Here is a 22206-nt window from a genome sequence, read left to right on the forward strand (position 1 = left end):
CCTCCAGGAGACTGTGGCAAAGCCTTAATCCAGACCATGTCTTAAGCTACAGTCTAATTTAAATATGGATGTCTTTGGGTTAAGAACCCATCACTGCTCTGCTCAGCTGTTGTCAAGTGTTTGTATTACTGGGCAAAAAAAAAAGAATCCCCCAGTTGGGGGTATAAGTATTACAAGTACACTGAGGCTTCTCAGAGGAGGGTAGCCTGGTTGTCAAGCTGCTCTTAATAGACCGTTTAATATAAAAGCCACTACAAACAAGAAAAGGCTGATACAAGACTGCAAGGACAATTCACTATGATAAAACCTATTTCTACAATCCCAACTTGTTTTCTCAACTCAGGAGACACTGACAGGCGTCTTACAATGTAACTCAGTTCTGCCATTATCGACCTAGAGATGGATCATCAGATCCCATAGGTTAAGGGCTCAGTCCTTCAAAACTGTCCCACTGACCACTTCAGATGCCAGTCCCAAGTTTAGTTTGTAACCAGTGCTGTGGACTCTAGATAGGAAGTTCCCATGACCCCCTTCATGAGTTTAAGGGATTTGTTAGAGTGGCTCACAGAATTCCGAGGAATGCTTTCTTGTTAGATTGCTGGTTTGTTATAACAGGATGTAACCAGGAACAGTAAGAAAGGATGTGTAGGGCAAGAGCTGGGGAAGCGCGAAGTTTCCATGCTCTCTCCAAGCATGCCACTCTCCCCACAAGTCACGTCATTAATGTAAACTCAGGAGTGGTAGAAGGGGAGTTCTTATGAATGTCAAGAAACTTTTCTCGTCTTATTATATAGGAAACTCCAAGGGTATTAGAAACAACTGAAAACCAAATACGCATTTCTTACTATAAATCACAATAATACAATAATACATCCTATCCATAGTCAAAGGGGAAAAATTGAAAGATATATTGAAAAAAAGAGCTGGCTCATTTGAAAAGACCCTGATGCTGGGAAAGATTGAAGGCGGGAGGAGAAGGGGATGACAGAGGATGAGATGGTTGGGTGGCATCACCGACTCAATGGACATGAGTTTGAGTGAACTCCAGGAGTTGGTGATGGACAGGGAGGCCTGGCGTGCTGCAGTCCATGAGGTTGCAAAGAGTCGGACACGACTGAGCGACCGAATTGAACTGATACTGAAAAAAGCAATTGATGTACTAATATAGAGTTGATATTATTTCACATGGTTTTCTAGTAAAGTTCTTAATCTGGTGGGTCTATACAAAGAAAACATTTTGCTGGAAAAACACAGATAGAAGTAAACAAATCCCAAGAATATTATATTCTTTAATGAAAACACAGAAGTTGTAAGGTCAAAACAGCCCAATGATGTTGAATAAAAGAACCCAGACGCCAAATAGATAATGTGACAGGCTTTACTTTCTGCTCACCCCTGGGTGGAACCCCAAGACCTGACAGAGCGAGGTCAGGAAGTCCGCGCCAAACAAAGGCAAGAGGCAACTTATATAACTCTAGGCAAGATTTGGAGTGGTGGTCTCTCACAGGTCAGTCAGCTGGGGGCAAGACTGGCTTGGTTGCCCAGTCTGCTCAGGTTGTGCTGACGCAGCGGAATAGTTCTTGCTGTTTCTGGACAGGAGGTTAGGAGGGGGAGGTTAGGAGGGGGTTGATCTCTACCGGGAATTGACACTTCAAGGACACTCTAGCAATGGGGGAGGGAATGAGGGACAGAGCACAATAGTCAGCCTTTTTCCACCAGTGGGAAGAAGAGAAGGAGGGAAGGGAAGAGGCCAAAATGGCCACTGAGGTCCGACCTTACATTCTGACCCTTTTGATAGGATAAGGGGTGACGTAGTCGTCTCTGGCTACTTCCTGCTGAAAAGGGGCATTGTGGGGTTTTTGGGTCATGGCCGGACCCTGGTGTTCCCAGGGGCTCAGGGTCTTTAGGCAGGAGTCTGGAATTGGTGGTCATCATCATTTTCTGTCTGTTGGCATTTCAGGTCATCTTTTGCAGCTGTTGGTATGTGGGCTGAAGAGCAATGTGAATAAAGTGACGTATAGCATGAGGCCTGTCTTGGAGTGGGGAGTCGTTCGGATGCGTGTGAGCACTGCCAGCAGAAGGTGACTTGTTTCAGCATTGTCTAGGTGTTGGTCAGGGATATTCTTGTCATATTACCATTTGGAGATTTGTTGCATCCTGGAACAAACAAACTTAACAAGAAAGTTAAAGGTACGTGGCCCAAAGATTAATAGAAGTAGAAAAGCTGCTCGGGGTTACCAGGAGAACCAGGACCAGACATTGGTTCATGACGTTAATGTTTTTCTAGGTATGAGAAGATGCAAGAATTTGGGCTCATAAAATCTTTACCTGAAAACATCTGACTATCTGAAGGCTGGTTCTTCTGGGTTTTTTCCCAGAGCACAGAGTGCCTTATTTCTGATTTCCACCCTGAATTCCCTTCAGGGGGTGTTGAAGGTCAGCAGCTTACAGTGGTCATGATGTAATCTTTGTAGAGGCAGCTGGCAAGTACCAACTTCCAGTCAGCAGGGTCCCTTTATAGCCACATATTTGACCATGTTTGGGGGCCATCTCATGGCCATTGTGTCCTGCGGTGCTGGGAAGGCTCATTCCCAGGTCTAGGGAAGATTCCATGGATGGGCAACTCAGTGTGCTAAAATTGGACCAGGCCTTACAAGTAGCAAAAGTCTCTGGATCACTGTCTTACTAGCCTCTTGGTCCAGGAAAATATTCCCTCTTGTTGCTTTTTCCCATATCCAGAGTTACATTATTACAATCATTGATCTCATATGGAATTGCATATCAGCATTATATCATAGGCTCAGTCACACATTTGTTAAAGTACGAAATAATCTTCTGAAACAAGTGACATAGAAAATAATATAGCCATAGCTAGCAGTTATTAGTAAAGTCATAAGTAAGGATTATAAGTCATTTAGCCAAGGTAACAAAGAAGATTTCAAAGGTAAACATAGAACAGATCACTTCAGAGGTAAAGAAACTTAAAATTCATTATCAAAGGCAGTTCAACATCTCAAGAAAACTTTTATCTATATATAGAAGCTCTTTCTTTGGGGTCTACTTTTCATCAAACCTTCTTATCACTTTCTGTACCCATTTGTTTTCCCATCCTGGAACAGTCACCTGTAAGTCAGATCTACTTCCTTTTCCTTTCATAAAATGTACTTTCCATTAAACCTTCTTTACTGAACATACACATCTTACTTCTCTTAAGTGGGGACCTCGGTGTCCCATATTCAGTTCAGTTCAGTTCAGTCACTCAGTCGTGTCCGACTCTCCGCGACCCCATGAATCACAGCACGCCAGGCCTCCCTGCCCATCACCAACTCCCGGAGTTCGCTCAAACTCATGTCCACAGAGTTGGTGATGCCATCCAGCCATCTCATTCTCTGTCGTCCCCTTCTCCTCCCGCCCTCAACCTTTCCCAGCATCAGAGTCTTTTCCAGTGAGTCAACTCGTCGCATGAGGTGGCCAAAGTATTGCAGTTTCAGCTTTAGCATCAGTCCCTCCAATGAACACCCAGGATTGATCTCCTTTAGAATGGACTGGTTGTCCCATATTGTGGGGTCTATAAAGGAAGATTCAGAGGCACAGAGGAGGAGTAGAGGTAGGGTGGGGGAGTAAGGGCGTGAGAAGGGCAGGTGTATGGTGGCTTTGAGCTTAGTTAGAATGTCTCGTCCTAATAGCTGAGTGGGACAAGAAAGAAGTATTAGGAAGGAGTGGGTGAACAGGTGATGGTCGAGCTGACAAGGCTGTGGTCCAGTCTGTAGGGGGTGTGAGGGCTTGCCATCTATACCTCCCACCAAGATCTGGGCAGCCTTTTTCCACCAGTGGAAAGAAGAGAAGGGGGGAAAGGAAGAGGCCAAAATGGCCATTGAGGTCTGACCTTACAGAAGTGATAGTGAGATTAAAGTGGAGTTACGGGTACCCAGGAAGACCTGAGTAGAGCTGTGGTCCCTGAGTACTGTATAAACAGTGGGGGCTTAGGATGGAGGAGGAAATGGCAACCCTCTCCAGCATCCTTGCCTGGGAAATCCCATGGACAGAGGTGCCTGGCGGGCTACAGTCCATGGGGTCACAAGAGAGTTGGGACACGACTGAGCGACTAAACAGCAACAAGGATGAAAGAAGATAATATAACGAAGAGACACATCACTGTGCCCCCTAAAAAAAAAAAAATACACTTGTATGAAGGGAGATTAAAGAGAAAAAACCACTATGCTGCTGGAGAGAGGTGAGAAATTGTTGGCTGTGTGTTGACTAAAGTTGTTTTGAAAGCAAGGAGTTTCCAAAGACTTTAAGTTGTTGGCACTGCTGCATGCAACTCCCCTTTGTCTCCCTCTAACTGTACGTGACAAACGTTACACACGAAGAACCACTTTTGTGGGTGAGATTTTTTCTTAAGGGTTGGGATGCTGAGAAGCAATCCAAGAAAGAGAGTCTTGAGACTCATGCTTAGCATGGGGCAGAGAGGACACAAGCCGTGTGGGAGCAGAGGTGTGTGAAGTAAAAGTTAATTTGAAGCTGACTGACACAGCCCGAAGACACCACTGAACGCTGTCTCTGGAGAATTCAGAGAAGCTGTAGGAGGGAGGGAAGGAAATTGGACTTAGGACGCTGACTGAGTCGTTAGAGTTGGTTTTCTTTAAATATTAAAAGGTGAACCAGCCTCAACTGACAACTGAGCTAACTAGTACGTGTAGTAATTTAGTTCATGATTTTGCAAAAAGAAAAAGTGGCATTATGAATCCATGGGCAAGGATACGTATATAAGAGAGAAAAAAAGAAGCAGCAGCCACCATTCCATACTGATTCATCTAGGGAAGGATGGAGTCTTATCTGTGTGCTAAGTCACTTTGGTCGTGTCTGACTCTTTGTGACCCCATGGACTGTATCCTGCCAGGCTCCTCATCCATGAAATTCTCCAGGCCAGAATGCTGGAGTGGGTTGCCATGCCCTCCTCCAGGGGATCTTCCCAACCCAGGGATCAAACCCACAGTTCTTAGGTCTCCTGCCTTGGCAGGTGGATTCTTTACCACTAGCACCACCTGGGAAGCCCTATCTGAGTTTAACCAGGTATTTAGCCAAGGGATCATCCATTAAAAATTATACACCTACTCTGTGGCAGGCTCTGTCTTAGGCATGGGGAATAAAGCCATGAATAAAGTAGACAGAACACCTGTTCTCAACAGCTTTCCACGCTGGAGGGTAGAAACAGACATTGTGAAAGTGAGTGGTAAAGCTGTTGGTGGTGGTGGTGGTTTCGTTGCTAAGTCGTGTCCAACTCTTTGTGACCCCGTGGACTGTAGCCTGCCGGCCCTTCTGTCCATGGGACTCTCCAGGCAAGAATACTGGAGTGGGCTGCCATTCCCTTCTCCAGTAAAGCTGTTAATGACAGGCTATTTTTGGTATACTGAAAAGTTACTTTGAAGGTAGGGGATATGAATGAAGAGAATTTACATGGTGAGCAAAATGACACGAAAAAACTACCTCAAGGTAACAATGGAGATGGGCCTTGAAAATTATAGAGTAATTAATTCACAATTTAAAGCAAGAGTCAGCAAACTCATTCTGTAAAGGGACAGATAATAAATATTTTAGGCTGTCAGCTGATCGCCGAAGAATTGATGCTTTTGAACTGTGGTGTTGGAGAAGACTCTTGAGAGTCCCTTGGACTGCAAGGAGATCCAACCAGTCCATTCTAAAGGAGATGGAGGGACTGATGCTAAAGCTGAAACTCCAATACTTTGGCCACCTCATGCGATGAGTTGACTCACTGGAAAAGACTTTGATGTTGGGAAAGATTGGGGGCGGGAGGAGAAGGGGACGACAGAGAATGAGATGGCTGGATGGCATCACCGACTCGATGGACATGAGTCTGAGTGAACTCCGGGAGTTGGTGATGGACAGGGAGGCCTGGCGTGCTGTAATTCATGGGGTCGCAAAGAGTCGGACACGACTGAGCGACTGAACTGAACTGCACTGAACTGATTCAGGCTATACTGCAACTACTCAACTCTGCTACTATAGCTCAAAAGAACCCACAGACACTACAAAAAAGAGTGTCCTTGGCTCTCCTGGGAATAAAACTTTATTTATAAAACAAGTGGCAGTCTGCAAGCCATCATTTACCTATTCTTCCTCTAAAGTCAGGTTGGTTGTACTCAAACTTGGCTTCATCTGTTCCTTAATGCATGACCTTGTATAAGTTACCCCAATTATCTAACCTTCATGTTTCAAAAGAGGAAAATAAAATAATGCACCTAACCTGTCATAGCTTCTGGTTCATAATAAACTCTGAAAAGATCTTAGCCATTATTACTATGTGGCTATTTTTTGTGATAATAAAATAGCTACTGATAATGAACTTTGTCCTTAAGGAGTATGTGTGTGTGCATATGTGTATATACACGCTTGTATGTGTGTACATGTATACATGGAAATGTATGCTTTTGTGAGACTGATCTAACATTCACTTTCTAGATTATGAAAAGATTAAAGAGTGTGCAAATAATATTTCACCAAAAGTGAATATATTGGAGTTTTCATGGCAGAGGGGCTTTGAGTACCAAAATCACTTCACCTTCTGAGATCATCCTCCTGGATCTGGAGGACCAAAAACTAACATAGATAGAGCTTCTGGGGCCCCAGAGCATTATTTTACACGGAATAACTTAAGCTTTGGAATTCGATTGCTGCGAGAGCTCCAGTAGAGGAAGACTCAATGGATACTAAGGTGAAATTAATCCTGAGTTGACGTGACAACTTTGTAGAGCAAAGAACTTTGAGAGAAGGAAGCAAATGAAGGTGGAGACTCAGAATCCAGCACGGGGTCACCATGAGACTGCTGTTGAATACTTTGTGACACATTCATGTGGTGAAACTTTCCAAAACTAGACAGAAATGGACCAGGAGGCTGTAACGTGGATGACTCTCAAAGCTCACACAGAACTTGGAGATGTTTGAGTTCTGGCCAGTGAGATTCCAGGAGTCATCTGAATACCCAGAATATAGTCTATTCTAAATCAGTCCACCAAAGAAAAGCTTAAAAGCAAGGCTTAAGAGAATCTAGTCAAGGCAGGTGTTGAAACTGTCCACAGAGCCCCCAATCCTACCAACAGTGTTTCTAAGGGTTTCTGTCACAAAACTCTTGAAAGCAGAAGGCCCTTGACTACAAATTTTGAAACAAATCAGAGTCCTTATGACTGGAGCGGCTGGTCAAATTGCATAGTCACTACTGTACAGGGTTAGAAATGTATCTGCCTTTGGTAAAGACCAGCCTATAATTTTTCTGCCGTTGGATATTACTCTCATGATGGGTGTCTTGGATGGTGTCCTAATGGAACTGCAAGACTGTGCCCAACCCTTCTGAAAGAGGTCATTGCCACAGATAAAAAAAGAGATTGCCTCACAGACCTTTGCTTGTGTGCTCCACACCAAAAAAGGGATGGCATGGAGGGGAAACATTTATTCAAAGCAAATATGAAAATCTTCAAATGCTAGGGTGCAGCCTTGAGAAACATGCCAAGAAGTCAGTTACGGTTCTCGTGGTGGGAAGCCCAGCCAATACCATGGCCTGATTGCTCCAAGCCCATCCCCAGGGAGCACTTTCATTGCTTGACTCTTTTGGATCTTAAGTAAGCTGAAATGCTCTGTTAAACTCGGTGTAAAACGTCGTGATTTCTTTATTTTTTTGGCTGTGCCATGGGGCATTCGAGATCTTAGTTCTCCAACCAGGGGGCAAACTCATGCCCCCCTGCAGTGGAAGTGCCAGGTCCTAACCCCCAGACCAGGGAAGTCTCCGGTGTGACTTGCAATGGTGTGAAGAACATCATCATCTGGGGAAACCATTCCTCACCTCAGTATCCAGATGTCAATCACAGCAAAGTGAAAGTGTACGGAAAGGAAGATGGTATTTACACAGCTCTGAAAGATGACAGCTGGTTCAAGGGAGGATTCCTCACGGTCGTGCAGCAGCATGGCACTGTGGTCATCAAGGCCTGAAAAATATCCAGTGCAGTGTTGGCTGCAAAAGCCATCTGTGACCACTTCAGACACTGCTTCAGACACATCTGGTTTGGAATCCCAAAGGGAGAATTTGTGTCCTTTACGTGTTATCTCTTAAGGCAACTTTTACAGTATTCTGGGTGATCTGCTCTACCTGTTATAATCAAGAACAAGACCTGCAGGTGGTTGAAAGTCTCCCTATTAATGATTTTTCAGATGAGAGAAGATGGATCTTACTGCAAGGAAACAGGCAAAAAGAAAAGAAACTGCATTTGAATTGCTTTCCTCTGCATGACTAGATAATCATTTTGATGTCATTAAGTGCCCTTAAAGAGGAAAACTCTAAAGGTTGTTTTTGACCCTACTGTTACTGCTGCTGCTGCTGCTAAGTCACTTCAGTCGTGCCCGACTCTGTGTGACCCCATAGACGGAGGCCCACCAGGTTCCCCTGTCCCTGGGATTCTCCAGGCAAGAACACTGGAGTGGGCTGCCATTTCCTTCTCCAATGTGTGAAAGTGAAAAGTGAAAGTGAAGTCGCTCAGTCGTGCCCGACCCCTAGCGACCCCACAGACTGCAGCTCACCAGGCTCCTCCATCCATGGGATTTTCTAGGCAATAGTACTGGAGTGGCTTGCCATTGCCTTCTCCGGTTTTTGACCCTAGTATCAAATAATGATAACGCTATACTTAAATTGTGAAAACAACACATTTTAAAGATAGTGTGTTTCTTGGTATAAATTGGTGACAATTTATCATCATGTTGTTAGTGCTGCATCCTAAATAAAATTTGTATTTAAAAAAAGGGAATCTAGTCAACTATTAGGTAACTTAGCTAACAGAACAAACTTTCACAGTTTAGCACTCTTAAAAAAAAAAAAAAGGAAACAAAACCCAGAACTCAGCAGGCTCACACTTAAAATACTCAGCATGCAATTAACATTTGCTTGACATGCAGAGAAGTATGGACTTGTTTCTTACACCAGATTTATAATCTGGCAATAGAAACAAACTGGGAAGTGATATAAATGATGGCATTAGCAAATAAGAATGATAAAAGAGCTATCTTAAACATATTCGAGTATTTAAGGAAAACATGAATATAAAGAAAAGGAAAGAGAAGATTCTTTTTTTAAATGCAAAATATAATTTTTTAGGATTGAAAACTACAGCAATTGAAGGAGGAATTTTACTAAATGCTCTTAAAAATATATTAGATACTATAAACGAAGAAAAAAATCAGTGAAATTTGAGATACATTAAAAAAGAATTGAACTATCCAAACTGAAGTGCAGACAGGGAAAAAAAAACCTCTAGAAACAAACTGGAACATTAACAATGAACACAGAGCCTCAGTAGCCTATTGGGGGGGAATTAAGTAGTAATTATTTAAAATATATTATTCCCAGGTGGCACTAGTGGTAAAGAACCCACCTACCAATGCAGGAGACCTAAGAGATGTGGGTTCAATCCCTGGGTCAGGAAGATCCCCTGCAGAAGGGCATGGCAACCCACTCCAGTGGGAGTCTGGTTCCTCCAATTCTGTTTCTCTTTCTCAAGATTGCTTTTGCTATTCAGGGTCTTTTGTGTTTCCATAACAATTTTAAGATTTTTTTGCTGCGGTTCTGCGAAAAATGCCATTGGTAATTTGATAGGGATTGCACTGAATCTGTAGATTGCCTTAGGTAGTATAGTCATATTGACAATATTGATTCTTCCAATACACAACCTTGGTGTATCTATCTTTCTGTTTGTGTTTTCTTCAGTTTATTTAATTAGCATCTTAAGTTTTTGGAGTACAGGTGTTTTGTCTCCTTCGTAGGTTTATTCCTAAATATTTTATTCTTTTTGATGTGATGGTAAATTGAATTGTTTCTTGAATTTCTCTTTCTGATCTTTTGTTGTTAGTGTATAGAAATGCAACAGATTTCTATGTATTAATTTTGTAATTTGCAAATTCATTGATGAGTGTTACCAGATTGACAAATGAGCTCTGGCAGTTTTCTTATAGCATCTTTCGGGTTTTCTATGCATAGTATCATGTCATCTACAAACAGTGACAGTTTAACTTCTTTTCCATATTCGATCCCCTTTACTACTTTTTCTTCTCTGTTGCCATAGCTAGGACTTCCAAAACTATGCTGAATAAGAGTGGTGAGAGTGGACATCCTTGAAATGAAACTAGACTATTCTTTAACAAAATACACAAAAATAAGCTCAAAATGGATTAAAGATCTAACTGTGAGACCGAAAACTATAAAACTCCTAAAGGAAAACATGCACAGAACACTCTCTGACATAAATCACAGCACTATCTTTTTCAGTTTGTCTCCCCAAATAACGGAAATTAAAACAAAAATAAACTAATGGTGGTGCTGGAGAAGACTCTTGAGAGTCCCTTGGACTGCAAGGAGATCCAACCAGTCCATTCTAAAGGAGATCAATCCTGGGTGTCCATTGGAAGGACTGATGCTAAAGCTGAAACTCCACTACTTTGGCCACCTCATGCAACGAGTTGACTCACTGGAAAAGACTCTGATGCTGGGAGTGATTGTGGGCAGGAGGAGAAGGGGACAACAGAGAATGAGATGGCTGGATGGCATCACCTACTCGATGGAGGTGAGTTTGAGTGAACTCCGGGAGTTTGTGATGGACAGGGAGGCCTGGCGTGCTGTGATTCATGGGGTCGCAAAGAGTCGGACACGACTGAGCGACTGAACTGAACTGAACTGATGGTCTAGAATAAACCTACCAGGCTCCTCCATCCATGGAATTTTTCCAGGCAAGAATGCTGGAATGGATTGCCATTTCCTTCTCCAGGGGATCTTCCCAACCCAGGGATTGAACCTGGGTCTCCCGCATTGCGGGCAGATGTTTTACCGTCTGAGCCACCAGGGAAGCATGGTCTAGAAGGGATACATGTATATGTATAGCTGAGTCACTCTGCTGTGCATCAGAAACTATCACAACATTGTTAATTGGCCATGCTCCAAAATAAAATAAAAAAAGTTTTAAAGAATAAAAAATTTTTAAAAGTAGCTATGTTTCTTTATCTATAAAATGAATATTCAATGTTTATATATTGGAGATGGTATTTATTCAGTGAAAATGTGCACTAAAAATTCTATCTTCCTGAATAAATTGATAATATACATCAAAAATAAATAAATAAATAAACTAATGGGACCTACTTAAACTCATGCACAGCAAAGGAAACAATAAACAAAATGAAAAGCCAACACACGGACTGGGAGGAAATACTTGCAAATGATGTGACTGACACGGGATTAGGCTCCAAAATTTGCAAATAGCATCATAACAAAGTGTAAACTTTCACCTTAGTGAGCAAGGAAAAGAAGAGAAAATAAGCCCTAAATAATAGAAATACAGCAATGATAAAGGTAAAGGAAATAAAACAGAAGATGAACAAACAAAATTAATGAAACCAAAGCTTCTTTTTTTGAAGAGCTCGATCAAATGAAATAATTTTAACTAAGCTTATTGAGTGAAAAAAAGAGGATACATAAAACACTAATATTAGGAATAAATGAGACATCAAATACTGAACAAATGTTAAAGAATAATAGAGGAATAAAATAACTTCAGGCCAATAAATATGACACGTGAAATGGAAAAAAAAATCTTGATGGACACAAATTTCCAAAACTGGCACCTAAAAGACATAGAAAATTAAATTTTTTATCTACAAACAAAGTTCATAATTTACATTTTCTCCAAAAGGAGACTCTTGTCCTAGACAGCTTCACTGATGAAAGGTTTCATGTAAATCAATTATACTTCAATAAAAAATAAACTACAGTTTTTTGGAAAAACTTTCAAACATTTAAGAAATAAATAATTAAAATATCACACAACTTCTTCAGAAAATAGATAAGAAACTACCATGCTCATTTTATTGGACCAAGCTTACCCTGAAAACAAACCCAGAAAAAGACATTAGAAGAAAAATACAGATCAATATTCCCAATGAACTTGGATTCTTCAATATTTTAAAAATTTAGCTAAGAGAATCCAGCAATAAATAAAAAGTATAATACACCAAGAACAAGTTTGGTTTACCTCAGAAATGTAAGTTTGTCTAACATTAATCAATTTAATCCATCATCAAAACAATCTAAAAAGAAAAAAGAAAAAGATAAGATCATCTCAATAGAAGCCCCTTGAAAGCAATTGATAAAAGTCAACAATCATTCATGATAAAAACTCTCAGCAAACTAGGAAAGGAAAGAAACTTCCTCAACCTGGCAAAGGACATATGCAAAATATCTAGAGACAATATCATATTTAATAGTAAAACACTGAATGATTTCCCTAAAATTAGGAACAAGACAAGGCCGCTATTTCTTATTGCTTCTGTTTAGCATTGTACTGCATGTTCTAGCCAGTACAATGAAATGAAAAAAGTAAATAAAAGCATGCAGAATGGAAAGGAAAAAGTAAAACTCTCTTTATTTGCAGATATATGATAGTATACATGAAAACTCCCAAGAAATCCAAAAAACACTACTAGAACTAATAAACTTATTAGCAAGGGCTCAGCATACCAGGCCAATATTAAAACATCAAATTATTTAAATAGACTATCAATGAACCATTAGAAAAGGAAATTAAGAATCCATTTATAATAGCATGAAAAGTATAAAATACTTAAGGATAAGTATCTACTATACGAGTATTATAAAAAATATAAAATATTGCTAAGAGAAATTAGAGAAGATAATAAACTGAGATCTATACTGTATTTGTGGATTAGAAGACTAGATACCTTTCTTAAAAGACATTTTTATTGATTGATTTACATCCAATTTATTTACTGGATGCGCGAATCTTCATTGCTGCTCATAGGTTTTCTCCAGTTGCAGCAAGGTGGGCTACTCTCTAGTTCTGGACTGAGGACTTCCCCTTGCAGTGGCTTCTCTTGCTGGCAAGCATGGCCCCAGACCACGTGGGCTTCAGGAACTGCTTTGTCAGTAGTTACGGCTCGGGGGTTTGAGATCACAGGCTCACTAGTTGTGACCCGCGGGCTTCGTTGCTCCACAGCATGTGGGATCCTCCCAGACCAGCGATCAAACCCGTGTCCCCTGCAATTGCAGGCAGATTCCCAGCCACTCAATGACCAGGCAAGTCCCCTAGATACTTTAAATGTGTCAGTTTTTCCTAAATTGATCTACATATTAATTATCCCAAACTCCTAGAGGTATTTTTTTAAATAAAAATTAAATAGCTAATTTATATGGAAATGCAAAGAATCCGGGAGAGTCAAAACCATTTTGAAAAGAAGAACAAATTAGGAAAATTTACACTTCCTGATATCCATACTTTCCAAAATTATTATAGTCAACACAGTGTGATAAAGATAGGCTTACAGTTAAATGGAATGGATTAAAGAGTCCAAAATGATGCTGAGTTTTCCGTCCGTAAGTTAAAGGACTATCTTTTCAACCAATGGTGTTGAAATAATATTATATCCATTTAGAAAAAAAAATAACATCGATCCTTTCCTTGAGGATACCTTATGGAAAAATTTATTTGAAATATATTACAGTTCCAAATGAAAAGATTAAAACTATAAATTTCAAGAAGAAAACATATAAAAAATTCTTTTCTCTATTGCAGTAGGTAAACTTTATCTTCTCTATAGGAATAGGTAAACATTCTTAAACATGTCATTCAAAAAGCATGAGTCACAAAACGAAGACTTATAAGCTGAACTTTAGCAAAATAAAAACTCTGTTCTTCAAAAGACATTGTTAAGAAAATAAGGAGCAAGTTTCATCGTTTCTGTGTAAAAAATTTCTCCAAAGCTTAGTGACTGAAAACAACAATAAAAAATTCTCATCTCTTACAGTTTTTGTGGATTAGGAACACATGAATTTCTTGGCTGTTCAGTTGTGGCTTGGAGTGTCACATGCAGTCATCTGAAGGCTGGATAGAGGCTGGAGGATTTGTTTGTAACGTGCCACATGTGACGGGCAAGCTGCTGCTGGCTGTTTATCAACAGGTCTTAGTTCTTCTCTGCACAGATCTTCCCAAAGACATTCTTTAGAGCAAGGACCTGAAGAGGAAAGGATAAAAGCTGCAAATGACTTTCATGACCTGGTACCAGGAGTCACGCACCATTGCTTTCACAATTCCTTCCTGAAATACTCTGTGTCTAGAAATTCTTTACCATTTCACAATTCCTCTTGGAAAATCTGACACGGATCTGCTCTAAAGATGAGAACACTGTCCAAGAGTGTAGGCACCAGGAGGCCAGTCCGTCTTGGAGGCCTGCTACCACAGCAAGCCACAGTCTGAGAGAAACGACTCATAACACATGGATCTGACGAAGGACTGGTGTACGGAACATACAGAGAACAGACAAAAACAATTTGAAAAGGACAAAAGATTGGAACATCCACTTAACAAAAGGAAATAAACAAATGGGCCATAATCACATGAGAAGATACTCAACATCACTGGTTATCAGGAAAACCGAAATTAAAACACGCTGGCTTACTCTTACACATTGTTAGAATGGCTAAAATCAGAAAGGACTGATATTGCCAAGTGTTGGAAAGGAAACAGAATAGCTGGAACTCCCATACATTGCTGGTGGGAATGAAAAATGGTACAACCACTTTGGAGAAGAGTTTGGCAATTTCTTATAACCAAATATATACTTAACATGTGACCTAGCAATTCCACTTCTAGGCATTATTTAGCCAGGAAAAATAAAAACCTATGTCATCACAAAGACTTTTAACCCAATGTTCATAGAATCTTTAGTCATTATAACAACAACAACAAAAAAAAAAGTCAAGAACCAACAGTTAGAACAGGACATGAAACAATGGATGGGTTCAAAATTGGGAAAGGAGTACAACAAGGTTGTATATTGTCATCCTGATTATTTAATTAATATTCAGAGTACATCTTGTGCATTGTGAGGCTGGCTGAATCACAAGCAGGGTTCAAGACTGCAGGGAGAAATATCAAAAACCTCAGATATGCTGATGATACTATTCTAATGGCAGAAAGTGAAGAGGAACTAAAGGACCTCTTTGATGAGGGTGAAAGAAGACAGTGAAAAAGCTGACTTATAAAAACTTTGAAGAAACTTTGAAAAAACTAAGATCATGTCATCCGGTCCCATCACGTTACGGCAAACAAAAGGGGGGAAAGTGGAAGCAGTGACAGATTTTATTTTCTTGGGCTCCAAAATCACTGCAGACAGTGACTGCAGTCATGAAATTAAAAGATGGTTGCTTCTTGGGAGGAAAGCTATGACAAACCAAGACAGTGTATTAAAAAGCAGAGCTCTCACTTTGCCGACCAAGGTGCATATATTCAAAGCTAAGGTTTTTTTCAGTAGTCACGTACATGTGTGAGAGTTGGACCATAAAGAAAGCTGAGCGACAAAGAATTGATGCTCTCGAATTGTGGTGCTGGAGAAGACTTCTGAGAGTCCCTTGGACTGCAAGCAGATCCAACCAGTCAATCCCAAAAGAAATCATCCTGGAATATTCCTTGGATGAACTGACGGTGAGGGTGAAGCTTCAATACTTTGGCCATCTGATGTGAAGAGTCGATCTATTGGAAAAGACTCACTCTGATGCTGGGAAAAATTGAAGGCAAAAGGAGAAGGGGGAAGCAGAAGATAATATGGTTGGATGGCATCGCCGACCCCATGGACATGAATTGGAGCAAACAGCGGGAGATAGTGAAGGACAGGGAAGCCTGGTGGACTGGAGTCCATGGGGTCGCAGAGTTGGACAGAAACTGGAAACAAATTAAATGTTTACCAATAAGACAAATATAGGGAGGCACTAGGGCCAGTTTCTAAAAGTTTGACAAATCAAGACAACAGAATAATAGTCAGCAATGAGGAAAGAAGTAACTACTGCCGCACAAAACAGGAACGAATCTTTAAAATATGCTGACCTGAAGAAGTCAGACACAAAAATACACACTGTATGATTCCATTTACACAAAATCCTTGAAAAAGAAAAAAATATTCTCTAGTGACAGAAAGCAGATTGGTGGTTGCCTAGGACCAGGGGTAAAACAAAGGTAAAGCGGTACGTAGATGAGCAAAGGACGTGAAACAAGTCCGTGTGAAAGAGAGAAAGTATAAGTGAGAGGAAAACAGACAGACTAGTGCAGGTCTTCTCATCTTCAGCATACCGCCATTTTGGATTTGCTAAGTCTTTGCTTCTGTGGTGTGTGTGTCTGTGTGTGTGTCTGTGTGTGTGCGTGTGTGTGTGTGTGTTGGCCTGTGCACTGAAGGATGTTTAGCATTCTGTGGCCTCTACCCACAAGATGCCAATGGAAACCGCCCCCAGCTCCCTAGCTGTTATTAATACAGTTAAAGATGGCTTACAACATTTACAAATGTCCCCTGAGACACAACATGGTCCCCAATTGAGAACCTCCAGGTTAGTCGGTTTATCATATTGCTGGGCAAAAAATTATCCCCACAATTTAGTGGCTTAAAACAGTGAACAATTTATTACTTCACAGCGACTGTATGGATCAGGTATTTGAGAACTAGTTGAGGATTTCTGGTTAAAGTCTCTAATGAGGTTGCATTCAAGATGTCCACACCATCTGATGCCTGACTGGGACTGGTGGACCCACTTCCAAGAGGGCTCCGTATACGTGGAGACTGGCAGGAGGTGTCACACCCTTGCTGGTTGCCGGCCAGATATTCAGTTCCTTGCCATGTGTGCATCTGATAAGGCTATTGATACGTCTTCACAGCATGTAAACTACCTTCCTCAGAGCAAGTGATCTCAGAGACAGTGGAGAGGAGCCACGACTCCTTTTCAAGACCTGCTCTTGGAAAGTACACACTGTCACTTTTATGGTATTGGATCCATTAGAAATGTCACTAAATACAACCCACATTCATTTGAAAGGACTTAGTTTCTACTTTTTGAAGGGAGGAGTACTGGATAAATTCATGGGCTTATTTTCAAATCTTCAGAGATGGAGAGAGATTCTTTAACAAAAGAGCTGGGGGAAACCATGAGCTCTTTAGAAAAAGAAAAGGTAGATGACAGTAAATTAAATCTGAAAGGATTAAATTATTTAATGGATAAAACAAAATTATCATGTAGAAAAACTCAAAGGCAGATAAATGACATGATCCCAGGGTGGTAATGGAGTTGTGAAGCAAAAAATAATAGAAGAAAACAAAAATGAAAAGTGTCACGGAGAGTCAGACACGACTGAGCGACTGAACTGAACTGAACTGAACTGAACTGAATGATTTCATCTCACATCAATATCTCAGTTCAGTTCAGTTCAGTTCAATTGCTTAGTCATGTCTGATTCTTTGAGACCCCATAGACTGCAGCACACCAGGCCTCCCTGTCCATCACCAACTTCCAGAGCTTTCTCAAACTTATGTCCAACGAGTGGGTGATGCCGTCCAACCATCTCATCCTCTGTCGTCCCCTTCTCCTCCCGCCTTCAATCTTTCGCAGTATCAGGGTCTTTACAAATAAGTCAGCTCTTCGCATCAGGTGGCCAAAGTATTGGAGTTTCAGCTTCAACATCAGGCCCTCCAGTGAACACTCAGGACTGAGCTCCTTTAGGATGGACTGGTTGACTCTCCTTGCAGTCCAAGGGACTCTGAAGAGTCTTCTCCAACACCACAGGTCAAAAGCAGCAATTCTTCAGCGATCAGCTTTTTTATGGTCCAACTCTCACATCCATACATGACCACTGGAAAAACCATAGCTTTGACTAGATGGACCTTTGTCAGCAAAGTAATATCTCTGCTTTTTAATATGCTGTCTAGGTTGGTCATATCTTTTCTTCTAAGGAGAAAACATCTTTTAATTTCATGGCCGTAGTCACCATCCTCAGTGATTTTGGAGCCCAAGAAAATAAAGTCTGTCACTGTTTCCATTATTTCCCCACCTATTTGCCATGAAATGATGGGACCAGATGCCAAATCTCAGTTTTTCGAATGTTGTGTTTTAAGCCAGTATCTACACTATATAAATGTATTTACATTTATATCATCAATATCTACATTATATAAATTATACATCATGTCTACATTATATACTGTAATTGTGCATTACAGTATCTACATTATATATACATCAATATCTACATTATATAAATTGATTTCTGTGAATACTCTAGCAAGAAAATGGATGATGGACCAACAATAAGATACCATTTTTGCCCTGTGATGAGAATATACCCAGACAAGACTTATACCATGATGACTTCGGCACAGTGAAGAAGGACAATCACGTACCCTCATACGGTGCTGTGGGAAAACTGAGAATGAAAATGATAATATCAGCAACTTATTATGTGCCACATAGTTCTAGTTATTTTATTTGTAGCAACTCTTTCTTTTTACCACAACATCATGTGGTGGTATTAAACCGACTTTCTGGTTGAGGCACAGACTAAAGATTTTGGCCAAACCTCATAGCTCATAGGAGGCAGGAGTGTTGATTTATTCAATTGACAGAATAGGTGCAGTGCTTCAGGCTAACTATACTTTCAGAGGGCCATAGGGCTTCTCTCATAGCTCAGTTGGTAAGGAATTTGCCTGCAATGCAGGAGACCCCAGTTGGATTCCTGGGTCGGGAAAATCCGCTGGAGAAGGGATAGGCTACCCACTCCAGTAATCTTGGGCGTCTCTGGTGGCTCACCTGGTAAAGAATTCACCTGAAATGTGGGAGACCTGGGTTCAATCCTTGGGTTGGGAAGGTTCCCTGGAGAACGGAAAGGCCATCCACACTAGTATTCTGGTCTAGGGAACTCCATGGATTGTATAGTCCATGGGGTTTCAAAGAGTCAGACATGACTAAGCGACTCACTATAATGTTTTACTTTCTTTTAAAATCAGAAAGGAAAAATGAATGCTTAGGCCAAAGAAATGTTTTAATGTATATTACCAGTACACTTTGTTTCAATGCAGATATAATTTTAAATATTACTTTATGGTGGAAGAGGTCCAAGTAAAAGCACCTAGAATCCATGAAAATCGGAATGTGATGCTGGGTGGCAGAGGTATGTTTCTGATTCCACGCAATGTGACACCTACGCTGATGTCCTTCCTGAAAGGTAACTTGCTAATATGTTTCAAGAAGGCTAAAATTGTTCACATCTTCAATTACTTTTAAGCATATAAATTACGGCAGTAGGTAAGGACATGGGCAGTGATTTGTGAAAAGGTACAGAAACCTGTATGCAGGTCAGGAAGCAACAGTCAGAACTGGACATGGAACAACAGACTGGTTCCAAATAGGAAAAGGACTATGTCAAGGTTGTATATTGTCACCTTGCTTATTAACTTATATGCAGAGTACATCATGAGGAACGCTGGGCTGGAAGAAGCACAAGCTGGAATCAAGATTGCCGGGAGAAATATCAATAACCTCAGATATGCAGATGATACCATCCTTACAGAAGAAAGTGAAGAGGAACTCAAAAGCCTCTTGATGAAAGTGAAAGAGGAGAGTGAAAAGGTTGGCTTGAAGCTCAACATTCAGAAAACAAAGATCATGGCATCTGGTCCCATCACTTCATGTGAAATAGATGGGAAAACAGTGGAAACAGTGTCAGACTATATTTTTGGGCTCCAAAATCACTGCAGATGGTGATTGCAGCCAGGAAATTAAAAGATGCTTACTCCTTGGTAGGAAAGTTATGACCAACCTAGACCGCATATTAAAAAGCAGAGACATTACTTTGCCACAAAGGTCTGTCTACTCAAGGCTATGGTTTTTCCCGTGGTCATGTATGGATGTGAGAGTTGGACTGTGAAGAAAGCTGATCGCCGAAGAATTGATGCTTTTGAACTGTGGTGCTGGAGAAGACTCTTGAGAGTCCCTTGGACTGCGAGGAGATCCAACCAGTCCATTGTGACGGAGATCAATCCTGGGTGTTCATTGGAAGGACTGATGCTAAAGCTGAACTTCCAATACTCTGGCCACCTCATGTGACGAGTTGACTCACTGGAAAAGACTCTGATGCTGGAAGGGATTGGGGGCGGGAGGAGAAGGGGACGATAGAGGATGAGGTGGCTGGATGGCATCACTGACTCGATGGACATGAGTTTGAGTGAACTCTGGGAGTTGGTGATGGACAGGGAGGCCTGGTGTGCTGTGATTCATGGGGTCGCAGAGTCGGACACGACTGAGTGACCGAACTGAACTCTACTGGTAATTATGTTCATTTGAACACCAAAGAAACATTTAATAATGAAAGGCTGGTCCAATGTTGACTATCAACCTAGGGGTCTAGGTGAGTACTAGGAACTTCTGAATGGAGCTCAACAGAGGTGAAAACTGAGGACGCTGGAGAGCCGTAAGGAGAGCAAGAAGTGGGAGGGGGGTGCCTCTGTGTTCGGCAGATGGAGCAGACGTTGGCCAGGAACGTGTGGGTTTACCTCTCAGAGTGCACTTGCCAGCATGTTCTTGAGTTTATTTTTAAAGGATCTGGACAAGCAAAAAGGTGAGGGAAAGGTTAGAGGAAACAGTGCTCTTCAAAGTAGAGACGAGTGAGCATAGTCAGGAACTTTGAAGACTTTGTCCTAATAGGAGGGAAAAGCCCATGAGCATGAAAGAAGCCTGAAAGAGCGTGTTAATTTTTGCCTCAAAAGCGCTGATGAGCCAATGAAAGATTTTAAGCAGTGGAGTCATGGGCTGCAAAGTATGTGTTAGAGTAATCGTTGTGGATACGGCTTGCATGAGACGCAAGTAGGAATTCAGAGGGTAGGGACTGATGGAGAGGAAAACAATGTGCATTTATTCAAGACTTTTGCTGAATCCTACAAATACTCACGAAATGCAACGTTCTCGGTACACAGTTCTTTCGAAGGCTTCATTACGATGGAAGAAAACAGAGAACCAGAACGAAGTCTTAAAGTCAAGGGAAACTTTCAGACACAAAAGTCTTACCTAATTATCCCAGAGAGTAGTACCAAAAGGGATAATGTTAAAGATATGCCAAGGAGGGCTTCACAGGCGGTGGAGGGGAGCAGAGACACCCAGCACGAGAGAGAGTAAAAAGAGTAAGCTTGGGTGTGGACGTAGGTAATTTATGGAGCTTGGGTGAGGCAACTGGGCACAAACTGTAGCAATCCATGTTGGGTGACCTTTATTATCTCTTTGACGTACAGGATCAGTTCATCTGGTGAGTAACGTGGTCATTACTGATTTTTATCTGCAGGGTAGCCTGGGTTCTAAAAGCAAGGCACAGAGCCAACAACTCTTCTCCAGACTAGTTGACTCATTAACGAGGATAATAGACCCTTCTTATGGAACTGCAGTTTGCATTAATCGCACGTACACAAGCTGTCGCTTAGTATTTATCACTGTACTCTTGTGGGGTTCATTTCAGTTCAGTCGCTCAGTCCTGTCCGAGTCTTTACGACCCCATGGACTACAGGACGGCAGGGCTCCCGGTCCATCACCAACTTCCAGAGCTTGCTCAAACTCATGTGCATCTAGTCGGTGATGCCATCGAACCATCTCATCCTCTGTTGTCCCCTTCTCCTCCCGGTTTCAAACTTTCCCAACATCAGGGTCTTCTCCAACGAGTCGGTTCTTCTCATCAGGCGGCCAAAGCGTTGGAGCTTGTGGGGTTAGGGGCGTGAATGTTTAGGTCAGTAGCAAAAGTGGACTAGAAGTCTTCTGGTATGACCGTGTGCTAAATGCAATGGTTTTCGGTCAAACACTCAGCGAGGTCACGGAGTATTAACAGCCTCCTTTTGCGTAAAGCGAACAAGGGAAGAACTCCAGGACCCCGTGAGCCTTAATGTAAGTCCTGCACCCGTTCGGCCGCGACCCGGAAAGTCCAGCCGGCAATAGCCAGCTCTGGCTTCCAGAAGCCTCTTCGCCAGTCTCGGCGGCGGCCCCGCCCCTTGCGAGGCTCAGCCCCCGCCCCTCCCTCCCATTGGCTGGCCTTCCCCCTTCCTCGTCCGCCGCGAAGGCACGGAGGGGCGGGGTTCTGCACAGGCGGCCGCGGTGAGGGCGGGGCGGGGGGCGCTCCCTCGCTGCGCATGCTCGCGGGGCGCCGGATTCCGGGTCCGGACTTGGACGCGCCGGGCGCGGGCCGGGGCGGGGCGCCGGCGGGGGCGCGCGCGCGCTCGGGGAGCGGCGGCGGCTGCGCGGGCACGCGGCGCGCTCCCGGGCGGGGAGGCGTGGGGCCGGCCGGGGGGCGG

At 42.1% G+C, this 22206-nt stretch overlaps 1 pseudogene; it reads left to right on the forward strand.

Moving 5' to 3' along the window:
- The first annotated feature begins 7180 nt into the window (after positions 1-7180).
- Positions 7181-8302, forward strand: LOC129560532 (malate dehydrogenase, cytoplasmic-like; annotated as a pseudogene).
- The last annotated feature ends 13904 nt before the right edge of the window (positions 8303-22206 follow it).

The sequence above is a fragment of the Moschus berezovskii genome, chromosome 16 (assembly GCF_049115385.1).
Source record: "Moschus berezovskii isolate FMDL1 chromosome 16, NW_MosBer_1.0, whole genome shotgun sequence".
Taxonomy (NCBI): domain Eukaryota; kingdom Metazoa; phylum Chordata; class Mammalia; order Artiodactyla; family Moschidae; genus Moschus; species Moschus berezovskii.